Source organism: Arachis stenosperma, chromosome 3 (assembly GCF_014773155.1).
Source record: "Arachis stenosperma cultivar V10309 chromosome 3, arast.V10309.gnm1.PFL2, whole genome shotgun sequence".
NCBI lineage: Eukaryota > Viridiplantae > Streptophyta > Magnoliopsida > Fabales > Fabaceae > Arachis > Arachis stenosperma.
Window position 1 is genome coordinate 90,538,688 of NC_080379.1, and position 13,878 is coordinate 90,552,565.

Below are 13,878 nucleotides of genomic sequence, written 5' to 3' on the forward strand. Positions count from 1 at the left end.
GCCAGACTACAGCATGAAACCGTTTACGTCATCTATCTTCACGCAAAGTATGGAATATTATATATTTCTGGAAAGCCCTGGATGTCTACTTTCCAACCCAATTGAGAGCATGCCAATTGGACTCCTGTAGCGCCAAAAAATTCATTCTGAGTGCAGGGAGGTCAGAATCCAACAACATCAGCAGTCCTTTTTCATCCTAAATCAGATTTTTGCTCAGCTCCCTCAATTTTAGCCAGAAAATACCTGAAATTATAGAAAAACACACAAACTCATAGTAAAGTCCAGAAATATGAATTTTGCCTAAAAACTAATAAAATTATACTAAAAACTAACTAAAACATACTAAAATTTACATGAAATTACCTCCAAAAAGCGTATAAAATATCCGCTCATCACAACACCAAACTTAAATTGTTGCTTGTCCCCAAGCAACTAGATAAATAAAATAGGATAAAAAGAAATTAAGAAACAATAATATCTCAGAGTTTCAAGTGAAGCTCAGATTCTAATTAGATGAGCGGGACTAGTAGCTTTTTGCTTCTGAACAATTTTGGCATCTCACTTTATCATTTGAAATTCAGAATGATTAACATCCATAGGAACTCAGAATTCAGATAGTATTATCGATTCTCCTAGTGTAGTATGTTGATTCTTGAACACAGTTACTTTATGAGTCTTGGCCATGGCCCTAAGCACTTTGTTTTCTAGTATTACCACCGGATACATAAATGCCATATACACATAACCGGGTGAACCTTTTCAGTTTGTGACTTAGCTTTGCTAAAGTCCCCAATTAGAGGTGTCCAGAGTTCTTAAGCACACTTTTTTGCCTTAGATCATGACTTTAACCACTCAGTCTCAAGCTTTTCACTTGGACTTGCATGCCACAAGCACATGGTTAGGGATAACTTGATTTAGCCGCTTAGGCCTGGATTTATTTCCTTGGGCCCTCCTATCCATTGATGCTCAAAGCCTTGGATCCTTTTCACCCTTGCCTTTTGGTTTAAAGGGCTATTGGCTTTTTCACTGCTTTTTCTATCATTCAAGAATCAAATTTATGATTTTTCAGATCAGCAATAATATTTCTCTTGTTCATCATTCTTTCAGGAGCCAATAATTTTAACATTCATGAAATTTAGTATAAAAGATATGCATTGTTCAAGCATTCATTCAGAAGACAAAAAGTATTGCCACCACATATAAATAATTAGAACTTTCCTTATTAAGAACTCGAAAAAAAATTAAATTGCCTCTTTATTCTAAAAATCTACTATTTTATTCATGTTTGATGATGAGAAAAATAACTTATAGCTTAATTGGAAATAAATCAAAATAGATATACTAATTACTACTACTCCTATATAACTTCTAAGGTAAATTCCTATAAGAACAACAATCACAGAAGTAAAGCTAAGATTAGGACTCAACAACCTTTATTTTGGGAAGTGGATGTTCCTCTAGTCTGTGGGGTGCTTGGTCCTTCAAGAGATAATTTCTGATGCATCAGTTCCTTCAAGTCACGCCTTTGCTCTTCTTGTTCCCCAAGCAATTTGCAAAGCATGCTATTTTGATTATTCTGTTCTTCCTTTATTTGGTTCATAGCTTCTTGCAACTTGGTAACAGATGCTTCAAGTTGCTCCCAGTATTCAGATGGGGTCATCCTGCACTTGTTGTTTTTCCATTGATATTTTGGTGATTGGTCGCTCAACTGAGATATACTCAGTTATTCCCATCTTCACTCCAGCATCTTTACATAACATAGATATTAAGCTAGGATAAGCCAATTTGGCATCTTTGGAGTTCTTGTTTGCAATTATGTAAAGTTCACACAAAATTAGCTGATGAACTTCCACTTCTCTTCCTAACATAATGTAGTGGATCATCACTGCTCTTTTAATGGTGACTTTAGAGCGGTTGCTAGTGGGCAGTATAGAATGCCCAATGAAGTTCAGCCAGTCTCTGGCGACTGGTTTGAGATCTTCTCTCTTGAGTTGATTTGGGACGCCCTTGGTGCTGGTGGTCCACCTGGTTTTAGGGATGCATATGTCCTCTAGAATCTTGTCCAGACCCTTATTTGTTCTCATCATTCTCCTATTAAAGGAGTCTGGGTCATCTTTCAGCTGAGGTAGCTTAAAGATTTCCCTGATTTTGTCAGGGTGGATGTGAACAATCTTTCCTCTGACCAAGGTCCGATAGTCATAGAGGGCAGTTCCAGATATTCTCTGCATTTCTATTTGCCACAAATTAGTGTAAAATTCCTGAACCATGTTTCTTCCCACCTTTGTTTCAGGAATAGCTAGGATTTCCCAGCTCCTGTTTCGAATTTGCTCTTGGATCTCCGGATATTCATCTTCTTTCAGATTGAATTTGACTTCCGGGATCACTGACCTTAGACCCATTATTTTGTAGTAATGGTCTGAATGTTCTTTGGTTAAGAACTTCCCTTGATTCTAAAGTGGTTTTGGAATACTCTCTTTCTTGCCTTTTGGAGTGGGTTATTTTCCTTTAGGAGCCATGATCTTAGTGGGTATGGTTTAGTGATCATAAATAAACACACCAAACTTAGAGGTTTGCTTGTCCGCAAGCAAAAGAAAAGAAAGGAGAGGGATAGAAGGAGAGCTAGTTTTCAAATTGTGGAGGAGAGGAGAGAAGCTGAATGTGGATTTAAAGGGAGGGGGTGGGTTTTCGAAAATTTTGAAGAAAGATAAGATATAAGATATAATTTGTGAAAGATAAATATGATAGGAAAAAGATATAATTGAAAATTCAAAAGATATAGAAGATATTTGAAAAAGATAAATCTGAATTTTAGAAAAAAGATTTGAGATTAATTTGAAAAGATAATTGAGTTTTGAAAAAGATTTGAGAAGAAGTTGGAGAGGATTTGAAAGGATTTGTGTTTATGAATTAAGATACATTTGATATCTTTTGAAAAAGGGATTTTAGAAATTAGGATTAAAATTTTTGGAATTGAAGGATGAGAGTTTGTAACATGTTTATGCAAGAAATCATGAATTGGAACATAAAAATTTGGGAAAATGTGAATTGAAAATGAATTTACCTCCTCCCCACAATCCTGGCGTTAAACACCCAAACGCTGCATGTTTTGGGCGTTCAACGCCCATTTGCAGCTTCTTCTGGGCGTTCAACGCCCAGCTGTTGCTTCTAGCTGGTGTTGAACGCCAGAAACTCCTTTATCACTGGGCATTTTTCTGAACGCCCAGGACGCTGTAAATCTGGCATTAAACGCCCAGAAGGTGCTTCTTTCTGGCATTCAACGCCCAGCAGATGCTTCTTTTTGGCGTTTAACACCCAGATGGCTATCCTTACTGGCGTTGAATGCCCAGTAGATGCTTCTTTTGGGCGTTCAACGACCAAAACAGCTCTTACTGTCTTTTTCGCACCAGTGAGCTTTCTTTTTGCTCTTTTATTCTGCGAATCCTTCTGTAACTTTGTGAACTCAAGCAATTGCTATTTTACCTTGAAGATAATTGACATAAACCTCTAAAAATCAATTAATTAACAAATAAGCTTTGTAAATGGCTGGGTTGCCTCCAAGTAAGCGCTTCTTTATTGTCTTTAGCTGGACTATTACTGAGCTTTAATCAAGTCTCAGTTTTGAGCATTCTTGCTCAAAATTTCTTTCAAGATAATGTTTAACTCTCTATCCATTAACAATGAACTTTTTGTTAGAATCATTATCCTGAAGCTCCACGTATTCATATGGTGACACACTTGTAATCACATATGGACCTCTCCACCGGGATTTTAATTTTTCGGGGAATAATCTGAGCCTAGAATTAAACAGCAGAACTTTCTGCCCTGGCTCAAAGACTCTGGATGATAGCTTCTTGTCATGCCATCTTTTTGCTTTCTCTTTGTAAAATTTTTTATTTTCGAAAGCATTGAGTCTGAATTCCTCTAGCTCATTTAGCTGGAGCAATCGTTTTTCTCTAGCTAACTTGGCATCAAGGTTTAGGAATCTGGTTGCCCAATAGGCCTTATGTTCCAGTTCCACTGGCAAGTGACAGGCTTTTCCATACACAACCTGGTATGGAGAGGTTCCTATAGGAGTCTTGAATGCTGTTCTGTATGCCCACAGAGCATCATCCAAGCTTCTTGCCCAATCCCTTCTACGGTTAATCACAGTCCGTTCCAGGATTCTTTTAAGTTCTCTATTAGAGACTTCAGCTTACCTATTTGTATGTGGATGATATAGAGTGGCCACCCTGTGGCTAACTCCATATCAAACCAAAGCAGAGTAAAGCTGTTTATTACAGAAATGAGTGCCCCCATCACTGATTAGTACTCTAGAGATACCAAATCTGCTGAAGATGTGTTTCTGGAGGAATTTTAGCACTGTCTTAGTATCATTAGTGGGTGTTGCAATAGCTTTCACCCATTTGGATACATAATCCACTGCCACCAGAATATAAGTGTTTGAGTATGATGGTGGGAAAGGCCCCATGAAGTCAATGCCCCATACATCAAACAATTCAATCTCCAAGATTCCTTGTTGAGGCATGGCATAACTGTGAGGCAGATTGCCAGATCTTTGGCAACTGTCACAATTAAGTACAAACACTCGGGAGTCTTTATAGAGAGTAGGCCAGTAGAAGCCACATTGGAGGACTCTCGTGGCTGTTCACTCACTTCTAAAATGTCCTCCATACTGTGATCTATGGCAGTGCCAGAGGATCTTCTGTGCTTCTTCTTTAGGCACACATCTACGAATTACTCCGTCTGCACATCTCTTGAAGAGATATGGTTTATCCCAAAGATAGTACTTTGCATCCGTGATCAATTTCTTGGATTGCTGCCTACTGTACTCTTTGGGAATGAATCTCACTGCCTTGTAGTTTGTAATGTCTACAAACCATGGCACTTCTTGGATGGCAAAGAGTTGCTCATCCGAAAAGTTTTAGAGATCTAAGTAAGAGGGAGGGACGCCTGGTGCACGAAATTGTGATCACTACTTTTCACAACTTAAATAAACCCTAGTAATGGCCCCAAAGACTTGGTGCTCAATACCATGGTATAAACACAACTTCGCACAACTAACCAGCAAGTGCACTGGGTCGTCAAAGTAATAAACCTTACGGGAGTAAGGGTCGATCCCACGGAGATTGTTGGTATGAAGCAAGCTATGGTCACATTGTAAATCTTAGTCAGGCAGACTCAAATGGTTATGGATGATATATGAATAAAAGATAAAGATAGAGATAGAGATAGAGATACTTATGTAATTCATTGGTGAGAACTTCAGATAAGCGAATGGAGATGCTTTGTCCCTTCCGTCTCTCTGCTTTCCAACTGTCTTCATCCAATTTTTCTTACTCCTTTCCATAGCAAGCTGTATGTTGGGCATCACCGTTGTCAATGGCTACAGTCCCGTCCTCTCAGTGGAAATGTTCAACGCACCCTGTCACGGCACGGCTATCCAGCTGTCGGTTCTCGATCATGTCGGAATAGAATCCAATGATTCTTTTGCGTCTGTCACTAACGCCCCACAATCGTGAGTTTGAAGCTCGTCACAGTCATTCAATCATTGAATCCTACTCAGAATACCACAGACAAGGTTTAGACCTTCCGGATTCTCTTGAATGCAGTCATCAATTCTAGCTTATACCACGAAGATTCCGGTTAAAGAACCCAAGAGATATCCACCCAATCTAAGGTAGAACGGAGGTAATTGACGGTCACACGTTCATAGGTGAGAATGATGATGAGTGTCACGGATCATCACATTCATCAAGTTGAAGAACAAGTGATATCTTGGAATAAGAACAAGCTGAATTGAATAGAAGAACAATAGTAATTGCATTAATACTCGAGGTACAGCAGAGCTCCACACTTTAATCTATGGTGTGTAGAAACTCCACCGTTGAAAATACATAAGAACAAGGTCTAGGCATGGCTGTGAGGCGAGCCCCCAGTGATCAAAAGATTCAAAGATCTCCAGATGATCTAAGATCCCAAGATGAAAAATACAATAGCAAAAGGTCCTATTTATAAAGAACTAGTAGCCTAGGGTTTACAAAGATGAGTAAATGACATAAAACTCCACTTCCGGGCCCACTTGGTGTGTTCTTGGGCTGAGCATTGAAGCATTTTCGTGTAGAGACTCTTCTTGGAGTTAAACGCCAGCTTTTGTGCCAGTTTGGGCGTTTAACTCCCATTCTTGTGCTAGTTCCGGCGTTAAACGCCGGGCATTCTTGAGCTGATTTGGAACGCCGGTTTGGGCCATCAAATCTCGGGCAAAGTATGGACTATTAAACATTGCTGGAAAGCCCAGGATGTCTACTTTCCAACGCCGTTGAGAGTGCGCCAATTGGGCTTCCGTAGCTCCAGAAAATCCACTTAGAGTGCAGGGAGGTCAGAATCCAACAGCATCTGCAGTCCTTTTCAGTCTCTGAATCAAATTTTTGCTCAAGTCCCTCAATTTCAGCCAGAAAATACCTGAAATCACAGAAAAATACACAAACTCATAGTAAAGTCCAGAAAAGTGAATTTTAACTAAAAACTAATAAAAATATACTAAAAATTAACTAAATCATACTAAAAACATACTAAAAACAATGCCAAAAAGCGTATAAATTATCCGCTTATCACAACACCAAACTTAAATTGTTGCTTGTCCCCAAGCAACTGAAAATCGAATAAGATAAAGGAAAGAGAATATGCATGAATTCCAAAAACATCTATGAAGATCAATATTAATTAGATGAGCGGGGCTTTTAGCTTTTTGCCTCTGAACAGTTTTGGCATCTCACTCTATCCTTTGAAATTCAGAATGATTGGCTTCTTTAGGAACTCAAAATCCAGATAGTGTGATTGATTCTCCTAGTTAAGTAAGATGATTCTTGAACACAGCTACTTTATGAGTCTTGGCCGTGGCCCAAAGCACTTTGTCTTCCAGTATTACCACCGGATACATACATGCCACAGACACATAATTGGGTGAACCTTTTCAGATTGTGACTCAGCTTTGCTAGAGTCCCCAATTAGAGGTGTCCAGGGTTCTTAAGCACACTCTTTTTGCCTTGGATCACAACTTTATTTCTTTCTTTTTCTCTTTTTTTCTTTCTCCCTTTTTTTTTCATTTTTTTTCGCTTCTTCTCTTTTTTTTTTTGTATTCACTGCTTTTTCTTGCTTCAAGAATCATTTTTATAATTTTTCAGATCCTCAGTAACATGTCTCCTTTTTCATCATTCTTTCAAGAGCCAACCAATCATGAACAACAAATTCAAAAGACATATGCACTGTTTAAGCATACATTCAGAAAACAAAAGTATTGCCACCACATCAAAATAATTAATCTGTTATAAAATCTGAAATTCATACAATTCTTCTCTTTTTCAATTAAGAACATTTTTCATTTAAGAAAGGTGATGGATTCATAGGACATTCATAACTTTAAGGCATAGACACTAAGACACTAATGATCATAAGACACAAACATGGATAAACATAAGCATCAAATTCGAAAAACAAGAAAATAAAGAACAAGGAGATTAAAGAACGGGTCCACCTTAGTGATGGCGGCTTGTTCTTCCTCTTGAAGATCTTATGGAGTGCTTGAGCTCCTCAATGTCTCTTCCTTGTCTTTGTTGCTCTTCTCTCATGATTCTTTGATCTTCTCTAATTTCATGGAGGAGGATGGAATGTTCTTGGTGCTCCACCCTTAGTTGTCCCATGTTGGAACTCAATTCTCCTAGGGAGGTGTTAATTTGCTCCCAATAGTTTTGTGGAGGAAAGTGCATCCTTTGAGGCATCTCAGGGATTTCATGATGAGTGGGATCTCTTGTTTGCTCCATCCTTTTCTTAGTGATGGGCTTGTCCTCATCAATGGGGATGTCTCCCTCTATGTCAACTCCAACTGAATAACAGAGGTGACAAATGAAAGGCTAAACTTGCCAAGGTAGAGGACTTGTCTGCCACCTTGTAAAGTTCTTGGGCTATAACCTCATAAACTTCTACTTCTTCTCCAATCATGATACTATGGATCATGATGATCCAGTCTATAGTAACTTCGGACCGGTTGCTAGTGGGAATGATTGAGCGTTGGATAAACTCCAACCATCCTCTAGCCACGGGCTTGAGGTCGTGCCTTCTCAGTTGAACCGGCTTCCCTCTTGAATCTCTCTTCCATTAGGCGCCCTCTTCACAAATGTCTATGAGGACTTGGTCCAACCTTTGATCAAAGTTGACCCTTCTAGTGTAAGGGTGTTCATCTCCTTGCATCATGGGCAAGTTGAATGCCAACCTTACATTTTCCGGACTAAAATCTAAGTATTTCTCCCGAACCATTGTAAGCCAATTCTTTGGGTTCGGGTTCACACTTTGATCATGGCTCTTGGTGATCCATGCATTGGCATAGAACTCTTGAACCATTAAGATTCTGACTTGTTGAATGGGGTTGGTAAGAACTTCCCAACCTCTTCTTCGAATCTCATGTCGGATTTCCATATATTCACTCTTTTTGAGTTTGAAAGGGACCTCGGGGATCACTTTCTTCAAGGCCACAACTTCATAGAAGTGGTCTTGATGCACCATTGAGATGAATCTCTCCATCTCCCATGACTCGAAGGTGGAAGCTTTTGCCTTCCCTTTCCTCTTTCTAGCGGTTTCTCTGGCCTTGGATGCCATAAATGGTTATGGAAAAACAAAAAGCAATGCTTTTACCACACCAAACTTAAAAGGTTTGCTCGTCCTCGAGCAAAAGAAGAGAGAAGAAAGTAGAAGAGGAAGATGGGATTTGATAGGTGAAGGGTTTTTGGGGAAGAGGTGTTGAGGTGATTGGTGAATGGGTGAAGAAGAGAGAGAGTGATGGGGTAGGTGGGGAGCCTGTGGGGTCCACAGATCCTGAGGTGTCAAGGAAAATTCAACCCTGCACCAAGTGTTGTGCAAAAATGCACCCTTTGCCAATTCTGGCGTTACACGCCGGGCTGGTGCCCATTTCTAGCGTTTAACGCCAGCTTCTTGCCCTTTCCTGGCGTTTAACGCCAGTCTGGTGCCCTATTCTGGCGTTAAACGCCCAGAATGGTGCCAGACTGGGCGTTAAACGCCCATTTGCTAGCTTCACTGGCGTTTAAACGCCAGCAAGTTCTCCTCCAGGGTGTGTTGTTTTTCTTTCTATTTTTCATTCTGTTTTTGCTTTTTCAATTGATTTTGTGACTTCTTATGATCATCAACCTATAGAAAACATAAAATAACAAAGGGAAATAGATTAAACATAACATTGGGTTGCCTCCCAACAAGCGCTTCTTTAATGTCAGTAGCTTGACAGAGGGCTCTCATGGAGCCTCACAAATGCTCAGAGCAATGTTGGAACCTCCCAACACCAAACTTGGAGTTTGAATGTGGGGGTTCAACACCAAACTTAGAATTTGGTTGTGGCCTCCCAACACCAAACTTAGAGTTTGACTGTGGGGCTCTGTTTGGCTCTATTTTGAGAGAAGCTCTTCATGCTTCATCTCCATGGTGACAGAGGGATATCCTTGAGCCTTAAACACAAAGGATTCTTCATTCACTTGAATGCTCAATTCTCCTCTGTCCACATCAATCACAGCCTTTGCTGTGGCTAGGAAGGGTCTGCTAAGGATGATGAATTCATCCATGCACTTCCCAGTCTCTAGGACTATGAAATCAGCAGGGATGTAATGGTCTTCAATCTTCACCAAAACATCCTCTACAAGTCCGTAAGCTTGTTTTCTTGAGTTGTCTGCCATCTCTAGTGAGATTCTTGCAGCTTGCACCTCAAAGACCCCTAGCTTCTCCGTTACAGAGAGAGGCATAAGGTTTACACTTGACCCTAAGTCACACAGAGCCTTCTTGAAGGTCATGGTGCCTATGGCGCAAGGTATTGAAAACTTCCCAGGATCCTGTCTCTTTTGAGGTAATTTCTGCCTAGACAAGCCATCCAGTTCTTTGGTGAGCAAAGGGGGTTCATCCTCCCAAGCCTCATTACCAAATAACTTGTCATTTAGCTTCATGATTGCTCCATGGTATTTAGCAACTTGCTCTTCAGTGACATACTCATCCTCTTTAGAGGAAGAATACTCATCAGAGCTCATGAATGGCAGAAGTAAATCCAATGGAATCTCTATGGTCTCATTTTGAGCCTCAGATTCCCATGGTTCCTCATTAGGGAACTCATTGGAGGCTAGTGGACGTCCATTGAGGTCTTCCTCAGTGGCGTTCACTGCCTCTCCTTCCTCTCCAAATTCGGCCATGTTGATGGCCTTGCACTCTCCTTTTGGATTCTCTTCTGTATTGCTTGGAAGAGTACTAGGAGGGAGTTCAGTAATTTTCTTACTCAGCTGTCCCACTTGTGCCTCCAAATTTCTAATGGAGGACCTTGTTTCAGTCATGAAACTTTGAGTGGTTTTGATTAGATCAGAGACCATGGTTGCTAAGTCAGAGTGGTTCTACTTAGAATTCTTTGTCTGTTGCTGAGAAGATGATGGAAAAGGTTTGTCATTGCTAAACCTGTTTCTTCCACCATTATTGTTGTTGAAACCTTGTTGAGGTCTCTGTTGATCCTTCCATGAGAAATTTGGATGATTTCTCCATGAAGAATTATAGGTGTTTCCATAGGATTCTCCCATGTAATTCACCTCTTCTATTGAAGGGTTCTCAGGATCATAAGCTTCTTCTTCAGATGAAGCATCCTTAGTACTGCTTGGTGCATTTTGCATTCCAGACAGACTTTGAGAGATCAAATTGACTTGTTGAGTCAATATTTTGTTCTGAGCCAATATGGCTTTCAGAGTATCAATCTCAAGAACTCCTTTCTTCTAATTTGTCCCATTGTTCATAGGATTCCTTTCAGAAGTGTACATGAATTAGTTATTTGCAACCATTTCAATTAGTTCTTGAGCTTCTGTAGGCGTCTTCTTCAGATGAAGAGATCCTCCAGCAGAGCTATCCAAAGACATCTTGGACAGTTCAGACAGACCATCATAGAAAATACCTATGATGCTCTATTCAGAAAGCATATCAAAGGGACACTTTCTGATCAATTGTTTGTATCTTTCCCAAGCTTCATAGAGGGATTCTCCTTCCTTCTGTCTGAAGGTTTGGACTTCCACTCTAAGCTTACTCGATTTTTGAGGTGGAAAGAACTTTGCCAAGAAGGCATTGACTAGCTTTTCCCAAGAGTTCAGGCTTTCTTTAGGTTGTGAGTCCAACCATATTCTAGCTCTGTCTCTTACAGCAAAAGGGAATAGCATAAGTTTGTAGACCTCAGGGTCAACCCCATTAGTCTTGACAGTGTCACAGATTTGCAAGAATTCAGCCAAAAACTGATGAGGATCTTCCAATGGAAGTCCATGGAACTTGCAATTATGTTGCATTAGAGAAACTAATTGAGGCTTAAGCTCAAAGTTGTTTGCTCCAATGGCAGGGATAGAGATACTTCTCCCATAGAAGTCGGGAGTAGGTGCAATAAGGTCACCCAGCACCTTCCTTGCATTGTTGGCATTGTTGTTGTTTTTGGCTGCCATGGGTTCTTCTACTTTGAAGATTTCTGTTAGGTCCTCTACAGAGAGTTGTGCCTTACCTTCTCTTAGCTTTCGCTTCAAGGTCCTTTCAGGTTCAGAGTCAGCCTCAACAAGAATGCTTTTGTCTTTGCTCCTGCTCATATGAAAGAGAAAAGAACAAGAAAATATGGAATCCTCTATGTCACAGTATAGAGATTCCTCGAGGTGTCAGAGGAACAGAAAAATAGAGGGGAGAAGTAGAGAATTCGAACTTATCAAGAAAGATGGAGTTCGAATTGTGCATTAAGGAATAATTGATGATGTTATATTTTGGTGGAGACAAGAATCTCTCCCAAAATAACACCAATCTAACCGGCAAGTGCACCGGGTCGCATCAAGTAATAAAAACTCACGGGAGTGAGGTCGATCCCACAGGGATTGAAGGATTGAGCAATTTTAGTTTAGTGGTTGATTTAGTCAAGCGAATCAAGAATTGGTTGATTGATTGGTGATTTACAGAATTTAAATTGCATTGAAAGTAAAGAGAGCAAGAAATAAATTGCTGAATCTTAAAGAACAAGAAATTAAATGGCAGAAACTTAAAGAGCAAGAAATGTAAATTGCAAGAATCTTAAATGACAAGAAATGTAAATGGATTGAAATGTAAAGGGGATTGGGACTTGGATTTGCAGGAATTAAACAAGAGAAATTAATTTGCATCAAACAGAAGAGTAAATGGGAATTGGGATTTAATTGAATTCAAACAGACAAGCAAAATAAACAAATAAAGCAAGAACAGAAAATTGAAATGGTAAAATGAGATCTCAGGACCCAGAGACTAGAAAAGCAAGTCTAGATCTCAATGCCTTCCTAGATCCAACAAAAACAATAGCAAGAGAATTGTAAATTGCAAAGGTAGTAGATGAGAAGCAAGTAACCGAAATGGAAATTCAATAGCAGTAAATAAAGCAGAGAGATCTTAGAATGAGATTAAAACAGAATTCCTTCAATTCTCCAACCCAACTACTACTCCTAATGCTCCCTAGTGGAGCCAGCCTTCTCACAAATGTGAAAATGATGCCTTATATAGGCTTTACAAAATGGAAATGAAAATGAAATTAAAAACAAATTACAATTAAATGAAATTCCTATTTTATCTATTTCTTGTGCCTTTGAGTGATGATCATGGGCCCTTGCTCTTGATGGAATTGGGTTGATAGAGGCCTTGGTTGATTGCTCTTGGAGTTTGAGGAGGAACCGAAGTGAACCGGGTTTGAGTTTTGCCAAAGTTGGACCAAAAGTTTGAGTTAAAGTTAGGGGTCTAACTTTGACCCCAACTTTTCATAGCAGCTAGCATCATTTTGCTGCTACTCACGTTGGTGCCAACGTTAGGGGTCTAACTTTGACCCTAACATTGGCCTTGCCTTGTGTGCTTGTGGCGCCAACTTTGTCCTCTTGTCATGTTGCAAATTTTATGCCCAATATAGACTATCATATATGGTTGGAAATCTCTAAATGTCAGCTTTCTAACCCACTTAGAATCACTTCAATTGGACATCTACAACTCAAGTTATGATCACTTGAAGAGGGCATGGTTGCTGGCTTTGGTGTGCAGCGGTTGAGGTAAAGTTTGCCTCAAACGTTGGCGAAAACGCCAGTTCTGGAGGCTCAAACGTATTGTCCACCCCATACTATTATACATTGTTGGAAAGCCCTGAATGTCTACGTTCCATTGCCGTTGGAAGCGCATCAATTGGAGCTCTACAGCTCGAGTTATACTCCGTTGAAGGTGCAGAGGTCAGTTGGCCTCACTGCAGGTTGCCACCATGTTCGTTTATGCACATTGCAGGGCAGTTTTCATCCTCAATTTTAGTGTCTACCATGCAGTGCCATATATGCTTGGAAAGCTCTTGATTCCTACTTTCCAATGCTTCTTGAATAACCTCATTTGGAGCTCTGTAGCTCAAGTTATTCTTGTTGGAAGTATACCCCTTCAAGCTGTTGTGGTGTGTGGCGCCAACGTTAGCCTCCAAGTTAGGGGTCTAACGTTGGCGCAAACGTGAGTAGCCCCTGGGACAAATTTTTCATGCCAACGTTAGCCTCCAAGTTAGGGGGCTAACGTTGGCGCAAACGTGGAGTAGCCCTGGGTGATTTTCCAATTCTCACATTAGCCTCCAAGTTAGGGGGCTAACTTCAAGTCCAACTTTTCACCCAAAACTTTTTGTCCTCTCTTCCTCCTTGTTTTGAGCCACGCTTTTCTTCCTTTGGGCCACGCTTTTCTTCCTTGATTTGGTCATGGGTCACGCTTTTAGAAGCGTGGCCTAAGCCTCCAAAGTGTGCTCCAATTTCAAAGTGTGCCCAAAATTCCTCTTTTCTCTTTTTAGCTTATTTTGTG

The 13,878-nt window shown here is 40.1% G+C and overlaps 1 non-coding gene across 1 annotated transcript; it reads left to right on the forward strand.

Annotated features, from left to right (window-relative positions):
• Positions 1 to 10,994: 10,994 nt before the first annotated feature.
• Positions 10,995 to 11,102, forward strand: LOC130971526 (small nucleolar RNA R71). Its single transcript, XR_009082740.1, has one exon. It is a non-coding gene; the product is annotated as a small nucleolar RNA R71 (small nucleolar RNA).
• Positions 11,103 to 13,878: the final 2,776 nt, after the last annotated feature.